The sequence below is a fragment of the Camelus bactrianus genome, unplaced genomic scaffold (genome assembly GCF_048773025.1).
Source record: "Camelus bactrianus isolate YW-2024 breed Bactrian camel unplaced genomic scaffold, ASM4877302v1 HiC_scaffold_30, whole genome shotgun sequence".
NCBI lineage: Eukaryota > Metazoa > Chordata > Mammalia > Artiodactyla > Camelidae > Camelus > Camelus bactrianus.
In genome coordinates, this window is record NW_027413945.1 from 2,270,720 (window position 1) to 2,293,338 (window position 22,619).

Consider the following 22,619-nt stretch of genomic DNA (forward strand, 5'->3'; position numbering starts at 1 on the left):
ATATATGTATGGATTGGCGATTGCAAGTGAAAAGAAACTTTGTGTTCCAAAGAAGCCAAGTGAAGGACTGCTTTCACAGACACTTATCTCTCAGAACTGAGCATGTGGAGAGACGTTCTTTCATGTAGCACAAAGGGAACGGGTTGCAGGAGAAACTATTACTCTGGTTTCTCAGTCTGTTTCCAAGGGCCGGTTTGAAGTTCCTGCAGTTTTCACTGTAAAACCGAGTTGGAGCTAAAACCTCCACATATATATGTATGGTTTGGAGATTGCAAGTGAAAAGAAACTTTGTGTTCCAAAGAAGCTAGTTGAAGGACGGCTTTCACACACACTTATCTCTCAGAACTGAGCATGTGGAGAGACGTTCGTTCATCTAGCACAAAGGGAACGGGTTGCAGGAGAAACTTTTACTCTGGTTTCTCAGTCTATTTCCTAGTGCCTGTTTGAAGTTCTTGCAGATTTCACTGTAAAACGGAGTTGGAGCTAGTACCTCCCCATGTATATATATGGATTGTAGTTTGCAACTGAAAACAATCTTTGTGTTCCCAACAAGCTAGTTGAAGGACTGCTTTCACACACATATATCTCTCAGAAATGAGCATGTGGAGAGACGTTCGTTCATCTAGCACAGAGGGAACGGGTTGCAGGAGAAACTTTTACTCTGGTTTCTCAGTCTGTTTCCTAGTGCCGGTTTGAAGTTCCTGCAGATTTCACTGTAAAACCGAGTTGGAGCTAGTACCTCCCCATATATATATTTGGAGTGGAGTTTGGAAGTGAAAAGAAACTTTGTGTTCCCAACAAGCTAGTTGAAGGACGGCTTTCACACACACTTATCTCTCAGAACTGAGCATGTGGAGAGACGTTCGTTCATCTAGCACAAAGGGAACGGGTTGCAGGAGGAACTTTTACTCTGGTTTCTCAGTCTGTTTCCTATTGCCGTTTTGAAGTTCCTGCAGATTTCACTGTAAAACCGAGTTGGAGCTAGTATCTCCCCATATATATGTATGGATTGGAGATTGCTAGTGAAAAGAAACTTTGTGTTCCAAAAAGCTAGGTGAAGGACAGCATTCACAGACAATTATCTCTCAGAAATTAGCATGTGGAGAGACGTTCGTTCATCTAGCACAAATGGAACAGGTTGCAGGAGAAATTTTACTCTGGTTTCTCAGTCTGTTTCCTAGTGCCGGTTTGAAGTTCCTGCAGTTTCCACTGAAAAACCGATTTGGAACTCGTACCTCCCCATATATATGTATGGAGTGGAGTTTGCAACTGAAAAGAAATTTTGTGTTCCCAACAAGCTAGGTGAAGGACGGCTTTCACACACACTTATCTCTCAGAACTGAGCATGTGGAGAGACGTTCGTTCATCTAGCACAATGGGAACGGGTTGCAGGAGAAACTTTTACTCTGGTTTCTCAGTCTGTTTCCAAGTGCCGTTTTGAAGTTCCTGCAGTTTACACTGTAAAACAGAGTTGGAGCTAGTACCTCCCCATATATATGTATGGAGTGGAGTTTGCAACTGAAAAGAATCTTTGTGTTCCCAACAAGCTAGGTGAAGGACGGCTTTCATACACACTTTTCTCTCAGAACTGAGCATGTGGAGAGTCTTTCGTTCATCTAGCACAAAGGGAACGGGTTGCAGGAGAAACTTTTACTCTGGTTTCTCAGTCTGTTTCCTAGTGCCGGTTTGAAGTTCCTGCAGTTTTCACTGTAAAACCGAGTAGGAGCTAGAACCTCCCCATATATATTTATGGAGTGGAGTTTGCAAAGGAAAAGAAACTTTGTGTTCCCAACAATCTAGGTGAAGTATAGCTTTCACACACACTTATCTCTCAGAACTGAGCATGTGGAGAGACGTTCGTTCATCTAGCACAAAGGGAACGGGATGCAGGAGAAACTTTTACTCTGGTTTCTCAGTCTTTTTCCAAGTGCCGGTTTGAAGTTCCTGCAGTTTTCAATGTAAAACATAGTTGGAGCTCGTACCTCCCCATATATATGTACGGATTGGAGTTTGCAAGTGAAAAGAAACTTTGTGTTCCCAACAAGCTAGGTGAAGGACGGCTTTCACACACACTTATCTCTCAGAACTGAGCATGTGGAGAGACGTTCGTTCATCTAGCACTAAGGGAACGGGTTGGAGGAGAAACTTTTACTCTGGTTTCTCAGTCTTTTTCCTAGTGCCGGTTTGAAGTTCTTGCAGTTTTCACTGTAAAAGCGATTTGGAACTCGTACCGCCCCATATATATGTATGGAGTGGAGTTTGCAACTGAAAAGAAATTTTGTGTTCCCAACAAGCTAGGTGAAGGACGGCTTTCACACACACTTATCTCTCAGAACTGAGCATGTGGAGAGACATTCGTTCATCTAGCACACTGGGAACGGTTAGCAGGAGAAAATTTTACTCTGGTTTCTCAGTCTGTTTCCAAGTGCCGGTTTGAAGTTCCTGCAGTTTTCACTGTAAAACCGAGTTGGAGCTAGTACCTCCCCATATATATGTATGGAGTGGAGTTTGCAAGTGAAAAGAATCTTAGTGTTCCCAACAAGCTAGGTGAAGGACGGCATTCACACACACTTATCTCTCAGAACTGAGCATGTGGAGAGACGTTCGTTCATCTAGCACAAAGGGAACGGGTTGCAGGAGGAACTTTTACTCTGGTTTCTCAGTCTGTTTCCTACTGCCGGTTTGAAGTTCCTGCAGTTTTCACTGTAAAACCGAGTTGGAGCTAGAACCTCCCCATATATATGTATGGATTGGCGATTGCAAGTGAAAAGAAACTTTGTGTTCCAAAGAAGCCAAGTGAAGGACTGCTTTCACAGACACTTATCTCTCAGAACTGAGCATGTGGAGAGACGTTCTTTCATGTAGCACAAAGGGAACGGGTTGCAGGAGAAACTATTACTCTGGTTTCTCAGTCTGTTTCCAAGGGCCGGTTTGAAGTTCCTGCAGTTTTCACTGTAAAACCGAGTTGGAGCTAGTACCTCCACATATATATGTATGGTTTGGAGATTGCAAGTGAAAAGAAACTTTGTGTTCCAAAGAAGCTAGTTGAAGGACGGCTTTCACACACACTTATCTCTCAGAACTGAGCATGTGGAGAGACGTTCGTTCATCTAGCACAAAGGGAAAGGGTTGCAGGAGAAACTTTAACTCTGGTTTCTCAGTCTGTTTCCAAGGGCCGGTTTGAAGTTCCTGCAGTTTTCACTGTAAAACCGAGTTGGAGCTAGAACCTCCACATATATATGTATGGTTTGGAGATTGCAAGTGAAAAGAAACTTTGTGTTCCAAAGAAGCTAGTTGAAGGACGGCTTTCACACACACTTATCTCTCAGAACTGAGCATGTGGAGAGACGTTCGTTCATCTAGCACAAAGGGAACGGGTTGCAGGAGAAACTTTTACTCTGGTTTCTCAGTCTATTTCCTAGTGCCTGTTTGAAGTTCTTGCAGATTTCACTGTAAAACGGAGTTGGAGCTAGTACCTCCCCATGTATATATATGGAGTGTAGTTTGCAACTGAAAACAATCTTTGTGTTCCCAACAAGCTAGTTGAAGGACTGCTTTCACACACATATATCTCTCAGAAATGAGCATGTGGAGAGACGTTCGTTCATCTAGCACAAAGGGAACGGGTTGCAGGAGAAACTTTTACTCTGGTTTCTCAGTCTGTTTCCTAGTGCCGGTTTGAAGTTCCTGCAGTTTCCACTGAAAAACCGATTTGGAACTCGTACCTCCCCATATATATGTATGGAGTGGAGTTTGCAACTGAAAAGAAATTTTGTGTTCCCAACAAGCTAGGTGAAGGACGGCTTTCACACACACTTATCTCTCAGAACTGAGCATGTGGAGAGACGTTCGTTCATCTAGCACAATGGGAACGGGTTGCAGGAGAAACTTTTACTCTGGTTTCTCAGTCTGTTTCCAAGTGCCGTTTTGAAGTTCCTGCAGTTTACACTGTAAAACAGAGTTGGAGCTAGTACCTCCCCATATATATGTATGGAGTGGAGTTTGCAACTGAAAAGAATCTTTGTGTTCCCAACAAGCTAGGTGAAGGACGGCTTTCATACACACTTTTCTCTCAGAACTGAGCATGTGGAGAGTCTTTCGTTCATCTAGCACAAAGGGAACGGGTTGCAGGAGAAACTTTTACTCTGGTTTCTCAGTCTGTTTCCTAGTGCCGGTTTGAAGTTCCTGCAGTTTTCACTGTAAAACCGAGTAGGAGCTAGAACCTCCCCATATATATTTATGGAGTGGAGTTTGCAAAGGAAAAGAAACTTTGTGTTCCCAACAATCTAGGTGAAGTATAGCTTTCACACACACTTATCTCTCAGAACTGAGCATGTGGAGAGACGTTCGTTCATCTAGCACAAAGGGAACGGGATGCAGGAGAAACTTTTACTCTGGTTTCTCAGTCTTTTTCCAAGTGCCGGTTTGAAGTTCCTGCAGTTTTCAATGTAAAACATAGTTGGAGCTCGTACCTCCCCATATATATGTACGGATTGGAGTTTGCAAGTGAAAAGAAACTTTGTGTTCCCAACAAGCTAGGTGAAGGACGGCTTTCACACACACTTATCTCTCAGAACTGAGCATGTGGAGAGACGTTCGTTCATCTAGCACTAAGGGAACGGGTTGGAGGAGAAACTTTTACTCTGGTTTCTCAGTCTTTTTCCTAGTGCCGGTTTGAAGTTCTTGCAGTTTTCACTGTAAAAGCGATTTGGAACTCGTACCGCCCCATATATATGTATGGAGTGGAGTTTGCAACTGAAAAGAAATTTTGTGTTCCCAACAAGCTAGGTGAAGGACGGCTTTCACACACACTTATCTCTCAGAACTGAGCATGTGGAGAGACATTCGTTCATCTAGCACACTGGGAACGGTTAGCAGGAGAAAATTTTACTCTGGTTTCTCAGTCTGTTTCCAAGTGCCGGTTTGAAGTTCCTGCAGTTTTCACTGTAAAACCGAGTTGGAGCTAGTACCTCCCCATATATATGTATGGAGTGGAGTTTGCAAGTGAAAAGAATCTTAGTGTTCCAAAGAAGCTAGTTGAAGGACGGCTTTCACACACACTTATCTCTCAGAACTGAGCATGTGGAGAGACGTTCGTTCATCTAGCACAAAGGGAACGGGTTGCAGGAGAAACTTTTACTCTGGTTTCTCAGTCTATTTCCTAGTGCCTGTTTGAAGTTCTTGCAGATTTCACTGTAAAACGGAGTTGGAGCTAGTACCTCCCCATATATATATATGGAGTGTAGTTTGCAACTGAAAAGAATCTTTGTGTTCCCAACAAGCTAGTTGAAGGACTGCTTTCACACACACATATCTCTCAGAAATGAGCATGTGGAGAGACGTTCGTTCATCTAGCACAAAGGGAACGGGTTGCAGGAGAAACTTTTACTCTGGTTTCTCAGTCTGTTTCCTAGTGCCGGTTGGAAGTTCCTGCAGATTTCACTGTAAAACCGAGTTGGATCTAGTACCTCCCCATATATATATTTGGAGTGGAGTTTGGAAGTGAAAAGAAACTTTGTGTTCCCAACAAGCTAGTTGAAGGACGGCTTTCACACACACTTATCTCTCAGAACTGAGCATGTGGAGAGACGTTCGTTCATCTAGCACAAAGGGAACGGGTTGCAGGAGGAACTTTTACTCTGGTTTCTCAGTCTGTTTCCTATTGCCGGTTTGAAGTTCCTGCAGATTTCACTGTAAAACCGAGTTGGAGCTAGTATCTCCCCATATATATGTATGGATTGTAGATTGCTAGTGAAAAGAAACTTTGTGTTCCAAAAAGCTAGGTGAAGGACAGCATTCACAGACAATTATCTCTCAGAAATTAGCATGTGGAGAGACGTTCGTTCATCTAGCACAAAGGGAACGGGTTGCAGGAGAAAATTTTACTCTGGTTTCTCAGTCTGTTTCCAAGTGCCGGTTTGAAGTTCCTGCAGTTTTCACTGTAAAACCGAGTTGGAGCTAGTACTTCCCCATATATATGTATGGATTGGAGATTGCAAGTGAAAAGAATCTTTTTGTTCCAACGAAGTTAGGTGAAGGACTGCTTTCACAGACACTTATCTCTCAGAACTGAGCATGTGGACAGACGTTCATTCATGTAGCACAAATGGAAAGGGTTGCAGGAGAAACTTTTACTCTGGATTCTCAGTCTGTTTCCAAGTGCCGGTTTGAAGTTAATGCAGTTTTCAATGTAAAACCGAGTTGGAGCTAGTACCTCCCCATATATATGTATGCAGTGGAGTTTGCAACTGAAAAGAAACTTTGTGTTCCCAACAAGCTAGGTGAAGGACGGCTTTCACACACACTTTTCTCTCAGAACTGAGCATGTGGTGAGACGTTCGTTCATCTAGAACAAAGGGAACGGGTTGCAGGAGAAACTTTTACTCCGGTTTCCCAATCTGTTTCCTAGTGCCTGTTTGAAGTTCTTTCAGATTTCACTGTAAAACCGAGTTGGAGCTAGTACCTCCCCATATATATATATGGAGTGTAGTTTGCAACTGAAAAGAATCTTTGTGTTCCCAACAAGCTAGTTGAAGGACTGCTTTCACACACACATATCTCTCAGAAATGAGCATGTGGAGAGACGTTCGTTCATCTAGCACAAATGGAACGGGTTGCAGGAGAAACTTTTACTCTAGTTTCTCAGTCTGTTTCCTAGTGCCGGTTTGAAGTTCCTGCAGTTTTCACTGTAAAACCGAGTAGGAGCTAGAACCTCCCCATATATATGTATGGAGTGGAGTTTGCAACTGAAAAGAATCTTTGTGTTCCCAACAAGCTAGGTGAAGGATGGCTTTCACACACACTTATCCCTCAGAACTGAGCATGTGGAGAGACGTTCGTTCATCTAGCACAAAGGGAACGGGTTGCAGGAGGAACTTTTACTCTGGTTTCTCAGTCTGTTTCCTATTGCCGGTTTGAAGTTCCTGCAGATTTCACTGTAAAACCGAGTTGGAGCTAGTATCTCCCCATATATATGTATGGATTGGAGAATGCTAGTGAAAAGAAACTTTGTGTTCCAAAAAGCTAGGTGAAGGACAGCATTCACAGACAATTATCTCTCAGAAATTAGCATGTGGAGAGACGTTCGTTCATCTAGCACAAAGGGAACGGGTTGCAGGAGAAAATTTTACTCTGGTTTCTCAGTCTGTTTCCAAGTGCTGGTTTGAAGTTCCTGCAGCTTTCACTGTAAAACCGAGTTGGAGCTAGTACTTCCCCATATATATGTATGGATTGGAGATTGCAAGTGAAAAGAATCTTTTTGTTCCAACGAAGCTAGGTGAAGGACTGCTTTCACAGACACTTATCTCTCAGAACTGAGCATGTGGAGAGACGTTCATTCATGTAGCACAAATGGAAAGGGTTGCAGGAGAAACTTTTACTCTGGATTCTCAGTCTGTTTCCAAGTGCCGGTTTGAAGTTAATGCAGTTTTCAATGTAAAACCGAGTTGGAGCTAGTACCTCCCCATATATATGTATGCAGTGGAGTTTGCAACTGAAAAGAAACTTTGTGTTCCCAACAAGCTAGGTGAAGGACGGCTTTCACACACACTTTTCTCTCAGAACTGAGCATGTGGAGAGACGTTCGTTCATCTAGAACAAAGGGAACGGGTTGCAGGGAAACTTTTACTCCGGTTTCCCAATCTGTTTCCTAGTGCATGTTTGAAGTTCTTTCAGATTTCACTGTAAAACCGAGTTGGAGCTAGTACCTCCCCATATATATATATGGAGTGTAGTTTGCAACTGAAAAGAATCTTTGTGTTCCCAACAAGCTAGTTGAAGTACTGCTTTCACACACACATATCTCTCAGAAACGAGCATGTGGAGAGACGTTCGTTCATCTAGCACAAAGGGAACGGGTTGCAGGAGAAACTTTTACTCTAGTTTCTCAGTCTGTTTCCTAGTGCCGGTTTGAAGTTCCTGCAGTTTTCACTGTAAAACCGAGTAGGAGCTAGAACCTCCCCATATATATGTATGGAGTGGAGTTTGCAACTGAAAAGAATCTTTGTGTTCCCAACAAGCTAGGTGAAGGATGGCTTTCACACACAGTTATCTCTCAGAACTGAGCATGTGGAGAGACGTTCGTTCATCTTGCACAAAGGGAACGGAATGCAGGAGAAACTTTTATTCTGGTTTCTCAGGTTTTTTCCAAGTGCCGGTTTGAAGTTCCTGCAGTTTTCAATGTAAAACATAGTTGGAGCTCGTACCTCCCCATATAAATGTATGGATTGGAATATGCAAGTGAAAAGAAACTTTGTGTTCCCAACAAGCTAGGTGAAGGACGGCTTTCACACACACTTATCTCTCAGAACTGAGCATGTGGAGAGACGTTCGTTCATCTAGCACAAATGGAACGGGTTGAAGGAGAAATTTTACTCTGGTTTCTCAGTCTGTTTCCTAGTGCCGGTTTGAAGTTCCTGCAGTTTCCACTGAAAAACAGATTTGGAACTCGTACCTCCCCATATATATGTATGGAGTGGAGTTTGCAACTGAAAAGAAATTTTGTGTTCCCAACAAGCTAGGTGAAGGACGGCTTTCACACACACATATCTCTCAGAACTGAGCATGTGGAGAGACGTTCGTTCATCTAGCACAAAGGGAACGGGTTGCAGGAGAAACATTTACTCTGGTTTCTCAGTCTGTTTCCTACTGCCGGATTGAAGTTCCTGCAGTTTTCACTGTAAAACCGAGTTGGAGCTAGAACCTCCCCATATATATGTATGGATTGGAGATTGCAAGTGAAAAGAAACTTTGTGTTCCAAAGAAGCCAATTGAAGGACTGCTTTCACAGACACTTATCTCTCAGAACTGAGCAAGTGGAGAGACGTTCGTTCATGTAGCACAAAGGGAACGGGTTGCAGGAGAAACTTTTACTCTGGTTTCTCAGACTGTTTCCAAGTGCCGGTTTGAAGATCCTGTAGTTTTCACTGTAAAACAGAGTTGGAGCTAGTACCTCCACATATATATGTATGGAGTGGAGTTTGCAACTGAAAAGGTATTTTCTGTTCCCAACAAGCTAGGTGAAGGACGGCTTTCACACATACTTATCTCTCAGAACTGAGCATGTGGAGAGACGTTCGTTCATCCAGCACAATGGGAACGGGTTGCAGGAGTAAGTTTTACTCTGGTTTCACAGTCTGTTTCCTAGTGCCGGTTTGAAGTTCCTGCAGTTTTCACTGTAAAAACGAGTTGGAGCTAGTACCTCCCCATATATATGTATGCAGTGGAGTTTGCAACTGAAAAGAAACTTTGTGTTCCCTACAAGCTAGGTGAAGGACGGCTTTCACACACACTTTTCTCTCAGAACTGAGCATGTGGTGAGACGTTCGTTCATCTAGAACAAAGGGAACGGGTTGCAGGAGAAACTTTTACTCAGGTTTCCCAATCTGTTTCCTAGTGCCTGTTTGAAGTTCTTTCAGATTTCACTGTAAAACCGAGTTGGAGCTAGTACCTCCCCATATATATATATGGAGTGTAGTTTGCAACTGAAAAGAATCTTTGTGTTCCCAACAAGCTAGTTGAAGGACTGCTTTCACACACACATATCTCTCAGAAATGAGCATGTGGAGAGACGTTCGTTCATCTAGCACAAATGGAACGGGTTGCAGGAGAAACTTTTACTCTAGTTTCTCAGTCTGTGTCCTAGTGCCGGTTTGAAGTTCCTGCAGTTTTCACTGTAAAACCGAGTAGGAGCTAGAACCTCCCCATATATATGTATGGAGTGGAGTTTGTAACTGGAAAGAATCTTTGTGTTCCCAACATGCTAGGTGAAGGATGGCTTTCACACACATTTATCTCTCAGAACTGAGCATGTGGAGAGACGTTCGTTCATCTAGCACAATGGGAACGGGATGCAGGAGAAACTTTTATTCTGGTTTCTCAGGTTTTTTCCAAGTGCCGGTTTGAAGTTCCTGCAGTTTTCAATGTAAAACAAGCTAGGTGAAGGACGGCTTTCACACACACTTATCTCTCAGAACTGAGCATGTGGAGAGACGTCGTTCATCTAGCACAAATGGAACGGGTTGCAGGAGAAATTTTACTCTGGTTTCTCAGTCTGTTTCCTAGTGCCGGTTTGAAGTTCCTGCAGTTTCCACTGAAAAACCGATTTGGAACTCGTACCTCCCCATATATATGTATGGAGTTGAGTTTGCAACTGAAAAGAAATTTTGTGTTCCCAACAAGCAAGGTGAAGGACGGCTTTCACACACACTTATCTCTCAGAACTGAGCATGTGGAGAGACGTTCGTTCATCTAGCACAATGGGAACGGGTTGCAGGAGAAACTTTTACTGTGGTTTCTCAGTCTGTTTCCAAGTGCCGGTTTGAAGTTCCTGCAGTTTACACTGTAAAACCGAGTTGGAGCTAGTACCACCCCATATATATGTATGGAGTGGAGTTTGCAACTGAAAAGAATCTTTGTGTTCCCAACAAGCTAGTTTAAGGACGGCTTTCACACACACTTATCTCTCAGAACTGAGCATGTGGAGAGACGTTCGTTCATCTAGCACAAAGGGAACGGGATGCAGGAGAAACTTTTATTCTGGTTTCTCAGGTTTTTTCCAAGTGCCGGTTTGAAGTTCCTGCAGTTTTCAATGTAAAACATAGTTGGAGCTCGTACCTCCCCATATAAATGTATGGATTGGAGTATGCAAGTGAAAAGAAACTTTGTGTTCCCAACAAGCTAGGTGAAGGACGGCTTTCACACACACTTATCTCTCAGAACTGAGCATGTGGAGAGACGTTCGTTCATCTAGCACAAATGGAACGGGTTGCAGGAGAAATTTTACTCTGGTTTCTCAGTCTGTTTCCTAGTGCCGGTTTGAAGTTCCTGCAGTTTCCACTGAAAAACCGATTTGTAACTCGTACCTCCCCATATATATGTATGGAGTGGAGTTTGCAACTGAAAAGAAATTTTGTGTTCCCAACAAGCTAGGTGAAGGACGGCTTTCACACACAATTATCTCTCAGAACTGAGCATGTGGAGAGACGTTCGTTCATCTAGCACAAAGGGAACGGGTTGCAGGAGAAAATTTTACTCTGGATTCTCAGTCTGTTTCCTACTGCCGGATTGAAGTTCCTGCAGTTTTCACTGTAAAACCGAGTTGGAGCTAGAACCTCCCCATATATATGTATGAATTGGAGATTGCAAGTGAAAAGAAACTTTGTGTTCCAAAGAAGCCAATTGAAGGACTGCTTTCACAGACACTTATCTCTCAGAACTGAGCAAGTGGAGAGACGTTCGTTCATGTAGCACAAAGGGAACGGGTTGCAGGAGAAACTTTTACTCTGGTTTCTCAGTCTGTTTCCAAGTGCCGGTTTGAAGATCCTGTAGTTTTCACTGTAAAACAGAGTTGGTGCTAGTACCTCCACATATATATGTATGGAGTGGAGTTTGCAACTGAAAAGGTATTTTCTGTTCCCAACAAGCTAGGTGAAGGACGGCTTTCACACACACTTATCTCTCAGAACTGAGCATGTGGAGAGAAGTTCGTTCATCCAGCACAATGGGAACGGGTTGCAGGAGTAAGTTTTACTCTGGTTTCACAGTCTGTTTCCTAGTGCCGGTTTGAAGTTCCTGCAGTTTTCACTGTATAAACGAGTTGGAGCTAGTACCTCCCAATATATATGTATGGAGTGGTGTTTGCAACTGAAAAGAAACTTTGTGTTCCCAACAAGCAATGTGAAGGACGGCTTTCACACACACTTATCTCTCAGAACTGAGCATGTGGAGAGACGTTCGTTCATCTAGCACAAAGGGAATGGGTTGCCGGAGAAACTTCTACTCTGGTTACTCAGTCTGTTTCCTACTGCCGGTTTGAAGTTCCTGCAGTTTTCACTGTAAAATCGAGTTGGAGATAGTACCTCCCCATATACATGTATGGAGTGGAGTTTGCAAGTGAAAAGAAACTTTGTGTTCCCAACAAGCTAGTTGAAGGACTGCTTTAACACACACATATATCTCAGAAATGAGCTTGTGGAGAGACGTTCATCCATCTAGCACAAAAGGAACGGGTTGCAGGAGAAACTTTTACCCTGGTTTCTCAGTCTGTTTCCTAGTGCCGGTTTGAAGTTCTTGCAGTTTTCACTGTAAAACGGAGTTGGAGCTCGTACCTCCCCATATATATGTATGGAGTGGAGTTTGCAAGTGAAAAGAAACATTGTGTTCCCAACAAGCTAGTTGAAGGACGGCTTTCACACACACTTATCTCTCAGAACTGAGCATGTGAGAGACGTTCGTTCATCTAGCACATAAGGAACGTTTTGCAGGAGAAACTTTTACTCTGGTTTCTCAGTCTGTTTCCTAGTGCCGGTTTGAAGTTCCTGCAGTTTTCACTGTAAAACCGTGTTGGAGCTAGTACCTCCCCATATATATATATGGAGTGGAGTTTGCAAGTGAAACGAAACTATGTGTTCCAAAGAAGCTAGGTGTAGGACGGCTTTCAAACACACTTATGTCTCACAACTGAGCATGTGGATAGACGTTCGTTCATCTAGCACAAACGGAACGGGTTGCAGGAGGAACTTTTACTCTGGTTTCTCAGTCTGTTTCCTACTGCCGGTTTGATGTTCCTGCAGTTTTCACTGTAAAACCGAGTAGGAGCTAGAACCTCCCCATATATATGTATGGAGTGGAGTTTGCAACTGAAAAGAAACTTTGTGTTCCCAACAAGCTAGGTGAAGTATGGCTTTCACACACACTTATCTCTCAGAACTGAGCATGTGGAGAGACGTTCGTTCATCTAGCACAAAGGGAACGGGATGTAGGAGAAACTTTTATTCTGGTTTCTCAGTCTTTTTCCAAGTGCCGGTTTGAAGTTCCTGCAGTTTTCAATGTAAAACATAGTTGGAGCTCGTACCTCCCCATACATATGTATGGATTGGAGTTTGCAAGTGAAAAGAAACTTTGTGTTCCCAACAAGCTAGGTGAAGGACGGCTTTCACACACACTTATCTCTCAGAACTGAGCATTTGGAGAGACGTTCGTTCATCTAGCACAAAGGGAACGGTTTGCAGGAGAAATTTTACACTGGTTTCTCAGTCTGTTTCCTAGTGCCGGTTTGAAGTTCTTGCTGTTTTCACTGTAAAACAGATTTGGAACTCGTACCTCCCCATATATATGTATGGAGTGGAGTTTGCAACTGAAAAGTAATTTTGTGTTCCCAACAAGCTAGGTGAAGGACGGCTTTCACACACAATTATCTCTCAGAACTGAGCATGTGGAGAGACTTTCGTTCATCTAGCACAATGGGAACGGGTTGTAGGAGAAACTTTTACTCTGGTTTCTCAGTCTGTTTCCAGGTGCCGGTTTGAAGTTCCTGCAGTTTTCAGTGTAAAACCGAGTTGGAGCTAGTACCTCCCCATATATATGTATGGAGTGGAGTTTGCAACTGGAAAGAATCTTTGTGTTCCCAACCAGCTAGGTTAAGGACGGCTTTCACACACACTTATCTCTCAGAACTGAGCATGTGGAGAGACGTTCGTTCATGTAGCACAAAGGGAACGGGTTGCAGGAGAAACTTTTACTCTGGTATCTCAGTCTGTTACCTACTGCCGGTTTGAATTTCCTGCAGTTTTCACTGTAAAACCGAGTTGGAGCTAGAACCTCCCCATATATATGTATGGATTGGAGATTGCAAGTGAAAAGAAACTTTGTGTTCCAAAGAAGCCAATTGAAGGACTGCTTTCACAGACACTTATCTCTCAGAACTAAGCATGTGGAGAGACGTTCGTTCATGTAGCACAAAGGGAACGGGTTGCAGGAGAAACTTTTACTCTGGTTTCTCAGTCTGTTTCCAAGTGCCGGTTTGAAGTTCCTGTAGTTTTCACTGTAAAACCGATTTGGAGCTAGTACCTCCACATATATATGTATGGAGTGGAGTTTGCAACTGAAAAGGTATTTTATGTTCCCAACAAGCTAGGTGAAGGACGGCTTTCAATCACACTAATCTCTCAGAACTGAGCATGTAGAGAGACGTTCGTTCATCTAGCACAAAGGGAACGGGTTGCCGGAGAAACTTTTACTCTGGTTTCTCAGTCTGTTTCCTAGTGCCGGTTTGAAGTTCCTGCAGTTTTCACTGTAAAACCGAGTTGGAGCTAGTACCTCCCCATATATATGTATGGAGTGGAGTTTGCAAGTGAAAAGAAACTTTGTGTTCCCAACAAGCTAGGTGAAGGACGGCTTTCAAACACACTTATCTCTCAGAACTGAGCATGTGGAGAGACGTTCGTTCATGTAGCACAAAGGGAACGGTTTGCAGGAGAAACTTTTACTCTGGTTTCTCAGTCTGTTTCCTAGTGCCGGTTTGAAGTTCCTGCAGTTTTCATTGTAAAACCTTGTTGGAGCTAGTACCTCCCCATATATATGTATGGATTGGAGATTGCAATTGAAAAGAAACTTTGTGTTCCAAAGAAGCTAGGTGAAGGACGGCTTTCACAGACACTTATCTCCCAGAACTGAGCATGTGGAGAGACGTTCGTTCATCTAGCACAAAGGGAACGGGTTGCAGGAGAAACTTTTACTCTGGTTTCCCAGTCTGTTTCCTAGTGCCGGTTTGAAGTTCCTGCAGTTTTCACTGTAAAAACGAGTTGGAGCTTGTACCTCCCCATATATATGTATGGAGTGGAGTTTGCAACTGAAAAGAAACTTTGTGTTCCCAACAAGCTAGGTGAAGGACGGGTTTCACACACACTTATCTCTCAGAACTGAGCATGTGGAGAGACGTTCGTTCATCTAGCACAAAGGGAACGGGTTGCCGGAGAAACTTTTACTCTGGTTTCTCAGTCTGTTTCCTAGTGCCGGTTTGAAGTTCCTGCAGTTTTCACTGTAAAATCGAGTTGGAGCTAGTACCTCCCCATATATATATATGGAGTGGAGTTTGCAAGTGAAACGAAACTTTGTGTTCCAAAGAAGCTAGGTGAAGGACGGCTTTCAAACACACTTATCTCTCACAACTGAGCATGTGGATAGACGTTCGTTCATCTAGCACAAACGGAACGGGTTGCAGGAGGAACTTTTACTCTGGTTTCTCAGTCTGTTTCCTACTGCCGGTTTGATGTTCCTGCAGTTTTCACTGTAAAACCGAGTAGGAGCTAGAACTTCAACATATATATGTATGGATTGGAGTTTGCAACTGAAAAGAAACTTTGTGTTCCCAACAAGCTAGGTGAAGTATGGCTTTCACACACACTTATCTCTCAGAACTGAGCATGTGGAGAGACGTTCGTTCATCTAGCACAAAGGGAACGGGATGTAGCAGAAACTTTTATTCTGGTTTCTCAGTCTTTTTCCAAGTGCCGGTTTGAAGTACCTGCAGTTTTCAATGTAAAACATAGTTGGAGCTCGTACTTCCCCATATATATGTAAGGATTGGAGTTTGCAAGTGAAAAGAAACTTTGTGTTCCCAACAAGCTAGGTGAAGGACGGCTTTCACACACACTTATCTCTCAGAACTGAGCATTTGGAGAGACGTTCATTCATCTAGCACAAAGGGAACGGGTTGCAGGAGAAATTTTACACTGGTTTCTCAGTATGTTTCCTAGTGCCGTTTTGAAGTTCTTGCTGTTTTCACTGTAAAACCGATTTGGAACTCGTACCTCCCCATATATATGTATGGAGTGGAGTTTGCAACTGAAAAGAAATTTTGTTTTCCCAATAAGCTAGGAGAAGGGCGGCTTTCACACACAATTATCTCTCAGAATTGAGCATGTGGAGAGACGTTCGTTCATCTAGCACAATGGGAACGGGTTGTAGGAGAAACTTTTACTCTGGTTTCTCAGTCTGTTTCCAGGTGCCGGTTTGAAGTTCCTGCAGTTTTCAGTGTAAAACCGAGTTGGAGCTTGTACCTCCCCATATATATGTATGGAGTGGAGTTTGCAACTGGAAAGAATCTTTGTGTTCCCAACAAGCAAGGTTAAGGACGGCTTTCACACACACTTATCTCTCAGAACTGAGCATGTGGAGAGACGTTCGTTCATGTAGCACAAAGGGAACGGGTTGCAGGAGAAACTTTTACTCTGGTTTCTCAGTCTGTTTCCAAGTGCCGGATTGAAGTTCCTGTAGTTTTCACTGTAAAACCGATTTGGAGCCTGTACCTCCACATATATATGTATGGATTGGAGTTTGCAACTGAAAAGGTATTTTCTGTTCCCAACAAGCTAGGTGAAGGACGGCTTTCAAACACACTTATCTCTCAGAACTGAGCATGTAGAGAGACGTTCGTTCATCTAGCACAAAGGGAACGGGTTGCCGGAGAAACTTTTACTCTGGTTTCTCAGTCTGTTTCCTAGTGCCGGTTTGAAGTTCCTGCAGTTTTCACTGTAAAACCGATTTGGAGCTAGTACCTCCCCATATATATGTATGGAGTGGAGTTTGCAAGTGAAAAGAAACTTTGTGTTCCCAACAAGCTAGGTGAAGAACGGCTTTCAAACACACTTATCTCTCAGAAATGAGCATGTGGAGAGACGTTCGTTCATCTAGCACAAAGGGAACGGTTTGCAGGAGAATCTTTTACTCTGGTTTCTCAGTCTGTTTCCTAGTGCCGGTTTGAATTTCCTGCAGTTATCATTGTAAAACCTTGTTGGAGCTAGTACCTCCCCATATATATGTATGGATTGGAGATTGCAATTGAAAAGAAACTTTGTGTTCCAAAGAAGCTAGGTGAAGGACGGCTTTCACAGACACTTATCTCCCAGAACTGAGCATGTGGAGAGACGTTCGTTCATCTAGCACAAAGGGAACGGGTTGCAGGAGAAACATTTACTCTGGTTTCCCAGTCTGTTTCCTAGTGCCGGTTTGAAGTTCCTGCAGTTTTCACTGTAAAAACGAGTTGGAGCTTGTACTTCCCCATGTATATGTATGGAGTGGAGTTTGCAACTGAAAAGAAACTTTGTGTTCCCAACAAGCTAGGTGAAGGACGGGTTTCACACACACTTATCTCTCAGAACTGAGCATGTGGAGAGACGTTCGTTCATCTAGCACAAAGGGAACGGGTTGCAGGAGAAACTTTTACTCTGGTTTCTCAGTCTGTTTCCTAGTTCCGCTTTGAAGTTCCTGCAGTTTTCACTGTAAAATCGAGTTGGAGCTAGTCCCTACCCATATATATATATGGAGTGGAATTTGCAACTGAAAAGTAATTTTGTGTTCCCAACAAGCTAGGTGAAGGACGGCTTTCACACACACTTATCTCTCAGAACTGAGCATGTGGAGAGACGTTCGTTCATCCTGCACAAAAGGAACAGGTTGCAGGAGAATCTATTACTCTGGTTTCTCAGTATGTTTCCTAGTGCCGGTTTCAAGTTCCTGCAGTTTTCACTGTAAAACCGAGTTGGAGCTAGTCCTTACCCATATATATATATGGAGTGAGTTTGCAACTGAAAAGAAACTTTGTGTTCCCAACAAGCTAGGTGAAGGACGGGATTCACACACACTTATCTCTCAGAAGTGAGCATGTGGAGAGACTTTCGTTCATCTAGCACAAAGGGAACGGGTTGCAGGAGAAACTTTTACTCTGGTTTCTCAGTCTGTTTCCTACTGCCGGTTTGAAGTTCCTGCAGTTTTCACTGTAAAACCGAGTTGGAGCTAGTACCTCCCCATATATATGTATGGAGTGGAGTTTGCATCTGAAAAGAAACTTTGTATTCCCAACAAGGTAGGTGAAGGACGGCTTTCACACACACTTATCTCTCAGAACTGAGCATGTGGAGAGTCGTTCGTTCATCTAGCACAAAGGGAACGGGTTGCAGTAGAAACTTTTACTCTGGTTTCTCAGTCTGTTTCCTAGTGCCGGTTTGAAGTTCCTGCAGTTTTCACTGTAAAACCGAGTTGGAGCTAGTACCTCCCCATATATATATATATGGATAGGAGTTTGCAAATGAAAAGAAACTTTGTGTTCCCAACAAGCTAGGTGAAGGACGGGTTTCACACGCACTTATCTCTCAGAACTGAGCATGTGGAGAGACGTTCATTCATCTAGCACAAAAGGAACGGGTTGCAGGAGAAACTTTTACTCTGGTTTCTCAGTCTGCTTCCTAGTGCCGGTTTGAAGTTCTTGCAGTTTTCACTGTAAAACCGTGTTGGAGCTAGTACCTCCCCATATATATGTATGGAGTGGAGTTTGCAAGTGAAAAGAAACTTGGTTTTCCAAAGAAGCTAGGTGTAGGACGGCTTTCACACACACTTATCTCTCAGAACTGAGCATGTGGTGAGACGTTCGTTCATGTAGCACAAAGGGAACGGGTTGCAGGAGAAACTTTTACTCTGGTATCTCAGTCTGTTTCCAAGTGCCGGTTTGAAATTCCTGTAGTTTTCAGTGTAAAACAGAGTTGGAGCAAGTACCTCCCCATACATATGTATGGAGTGGAGTTTGCAACTGAAAAGGTATTTTCTGTTCCCAACAAGCTAGGTGAAGGACAGCTTTCACACACACTTATCTCTCAGAACTGAGCATGTGGAGAGACGTTCGTTCATCCAGCACAAAAGGAACGGGTTGCAGGAGAAACTTTTACTCTGGTTTCTCAGTCTGCTTCCTAGTTCCGGTTTGAAGTTCTTGCAGTTTTCACTGTAAAACGGAGTTGGAGCTCGTACCAACCCATATATATGTATGGAGTGGTGTTTGCAACTGAAAAGAATCTTTGTGTTCCCAACAAGCTAGTTGAAGGACTGCTTTCACACACACATATATCTCAGAACTGAGCATGTGGAGAGACGTTCGTTCATCTAGCACAAAGGGAACGGGTTGCCGGAGAAAGTTTTACTCTGGTTTCTCAGTCTGTTTCCTAGTGCCGGTTTGAAGTTCCTGCAGTTTTCACTGTAAAACCGAGTTGGAGCTAGTACCTCCCCATATATATGTATGGAGTGGAGTTTGCAAGTGAAAAGAAACTTTGTGTTCCCAACAAGCTAGGTGAAGGACGGCTTTCACACACAATTATCTCTCAGAACTGAGCATGTGGAGAGACGTTCGTTCATCTAGCACATAGGGAACGGTTTGCAGGAGAAACTTTTACTCTGGTTTCTCAGTCTGTTTCCTAGTGCCGGTTTGAAGTTCTTGCAGTTTTCACTGTAAAACGGTGTTGGAGCTAGTACCTCCCCATATTTATATATGGAGTGGGGTTTGCAAGTGAAACGAAACTTTGTGTTCCAAAGAAGCTAGTTGTAGGACGGCTTTCAAACACACTTATCTCTCACAACTGAGCATGTGGATAGACGTTCGTTCATCTAGCACAAAGGGAACGGGTTGCAGGAGGAACTTTTACTCTGGTTTCTCAGTCTGTTTCCTACTGCCGGTTTGATGTTCCTGCAGTTTTCACTGTAAACAGAGTAGGAGCTAGAACCTCCCCATATATATGTATGGAGTGGAGTTTGCAACTGAAAAGAAACTTTGTGTTCCCAACAAGCTAGGTGAAGTATGGCTTTCACACACACTTATCTCTCAGAACTGAGCATGTGGAGAGACGTTCGTTCATCTAGCACAAAGGGAACGGGATGTAGGAGAAACTTTTATTCTGGTTTCTCAGTCTTTTTCCAAGTGCCGGTTTGAAGACCCTGCAGTTTTCAATGTAAAACATAGTTGGAGCTCGTACCTCCCCATATATATGTATGGATTGGAGTTTGCAAGTGAAAAGAAACTTTGTGTTCTCAACAAGCTAGGTGAAGGACGGCTTTCACACACACTTATCTCTCAGAACTGAGCATGTGGAGAGACGTTCGTTCATCTAGCACAAAGGGAACGGGTTGCAGGAGAAATTTTACACTGGTTTCTCAGTCTGTTTCCTAGTGCCGGTTTGAAGTTCTTGCTGTTTTCACTGTAAAACCGATTTGGAACTCGTACCTCCCCATATATATGTATGGAGTGGAGTTTGCAACTGAAAAGGAATTTTGTGTTCCCAACAAGCTAGGTGAAGGACGGCTTTCACACACAATTTTCTCTAAGAATTGAGCATGTGGAGAGACGTTCGTTCATCTAGCACAATGGGAATGGGTTGTAGGAGAAACTTTTACTCAGGTTTCTCAGTCTGTTTCCAAGTGCCGGTTTGAAGTTCCTGCAGTTTTCAGTGTAAAACAGAGTTGGAGCTTGTACCTCCCCATATATATGTATGGAGTGGAGTTTGCAACTGAAAAGAAACTTAGTGTTCCCAACAAGATAGGTGAAGGACGGCTTTCACACACACTTATCTCTCAGAACTGAGCATGTGGAGAGACGTTCGTTCATGTAGCACAAAGGGAACGGGTTTCAGGAGAAACTTTTACTCTGGTTTCTCAGTCTGTTTCCTAGTGCCGGTTTGAAGTTCCTGCAGTTTTCACTGTAAAACCGAGTTGGAGCTAGTACCTCCCCATATATATGTATGGAGTGGAGTTTGCAACTGAAAAGAAACTTTGTGTTCCAAAGAAGCCAATTGAAGTACTGCTTTCACAGACACTTGTCTCTCAGAACTAACCATGTGGAGAGACGTTCGTTCATCTAGCACAAAGGGAAACGGTTTGCAGGAGAAACTTTTACTCTGGTTTCTCAGTCTGTTTCCTAGTGCCGGTTTGAAGTTCCTGTAGTTTTCACTGTAAAACCGATTTGGAGCTAGTACCTCCACATATATATTTATGGAGTGGGGTTTGCAACTGAAAAGGTATTTTCTGTTCCCAACAAGCTAGGTGAAGGACGGCTTTCAAACACACTTATCTCTCAGAACTGAGCATGTAGAGAGACGTTCGTTCATCTAGCACAAAGGGAACGGGTTGCCGGAGAAACTTTTACTCTGGTTTCTCAGTCTGTTTCCTAGTGCCGGTTTGAAGTTCCTGCAGTTTTCACTGTAAAACCGAGTTGGAGCTAGTACCTCTCCATATATATGTATGGAGTGGAGTTTGCAAGTGAAAAGAAACTTTGTCTTCCCAAAAAGCTAGGTGAAGGACGGCTTTCAAACACACTTATCTCTCAGAACTGATCATGTGGAGAGACGTTCGTTCATCTAGCACAAAGGGAACGGTTTGCAGGAGAAACTTTTACTCTGGTTTCTCAGTCTGTTTCCTAGTGCCGGTTTGAAGTTCCTGCAGTTTTCATTGTAAAACCTTGTTGGAGCTAGTACCTCCCCATATATATGTATGGAGTGGAGTTTGCAAGTGAAAAGAAACTTTGTGTTCCAAAGAAGCTAGGTGTAGGACGGCTTTCACACACACTTATCTCTCACAACTGAGTATGTGGAGAGGAGTTCATTCATCTAGCACAAAGGGAACGGGTTGCAGGAGAAACTTTAACTCTGGTTTCCCAGTCTGTTTCCTAGTGCCGGTTTGAAGTTCCTGCAGTTTTCACTGTAAAAGAGAGTTGGAGCTTGTACCTCCCCATATATATGTATGGAGTGGAGTTTGCAAATGAAAAGAAACTTTGTGTTCCCAACAAGCTAGGTGAAGGACGGGTTTCACACACACTTATCTCTCAGAACTGAGCATGTGGAGAGACGTTCGTTCATCTAGGACAAAGGGAAAGGTTTGCAGGAGAAACTTTTACCCTGGTTTCTCAGTCTGTTTCCTAGTTCCGCGATGAAGTTCCTGCAGTTTTCACTGTAAAACCGAGTTGGAGCTAGTTCCTACCCATATATATATATGGAGTGGAATTTGCAACTGAAAAGAAATTTTGTGTTCCCAACAAGCTAGGTGAAGGACGGCTTTCACACACACTTATCTCTCAGAACTGAGCATGTGGAGAGACGTTCGTTCATCTAGCACAAATGGAACGGGTTGCAGGGGAAACATTTACTCTGGTTTCTCAGTCTGTTTCCTAGTGCCGGTTTGAAGTTCCTGCAGTTTTCACTGTAAAACAGAGTTGGAGCTAGTACCTCCCCATATATATGTATGGAGTGGAGTTTGCAACTGAAAAGAAACTTTGTGTTCCCAACAAGCTAGGTGAAGGACGGCTTTCACACACACTTATCTCTCAGAACTGAGCATGTGGAGAGACTTTCGTTTATCCTGCACAAAAAGAACGGGTTGCAGGAGAAACTATTACTCTGGTTTCTCAGTCTGTTTCCTAGTGCCGGTTTAAAGTTCCTGCAGTTTTCACTGTAAAACCGAGTTGGAGCTAGTCCTTACCCATATATATATATGGAGTGGAGTCTGCTACTGAAAAGAAACTTTGTGTTCCCAACAAGCTAGGTGAAGGACGGGTTTCACACACACTTATCTCTCAGAACTGAGCATGTGGAGAGACGTTCGTTCATCTAGCACAAAGGGAACGGGTTGCAGGAGAAACTTTTACTCTGGTTTCTCAGTCTGTTTCCTAGTGCCGGTTTGAAGTTCCTGCAGTTTTCACTGTAAAACCGAGTTGGAGCTAGTACCTCCCCATATATATGTATGGAGTGGAGTTTGCAACTGAAAAGAAACTTTGTGTTCCCAACAAGGTAGGTGAAGGACGGCTTTCACACACACTTATCTCTCAGAACTGAGCATGTGGAGAGTCGTTCGTTCATCTAGCACAAAGGGAACGGGTTGCAGTAGAAACTTTTACTCTGGTTTCTCAGTCTGTTTCCTAGTGCCGGTTTGAAGTTCCTGCAGTTTTCACTATAAAACCGAGTTGGAGCTAGTACCTCCCCATATATATATATGGATTGGAGTTTGCAACTGAAAAGAAACTTTGTGTTCCC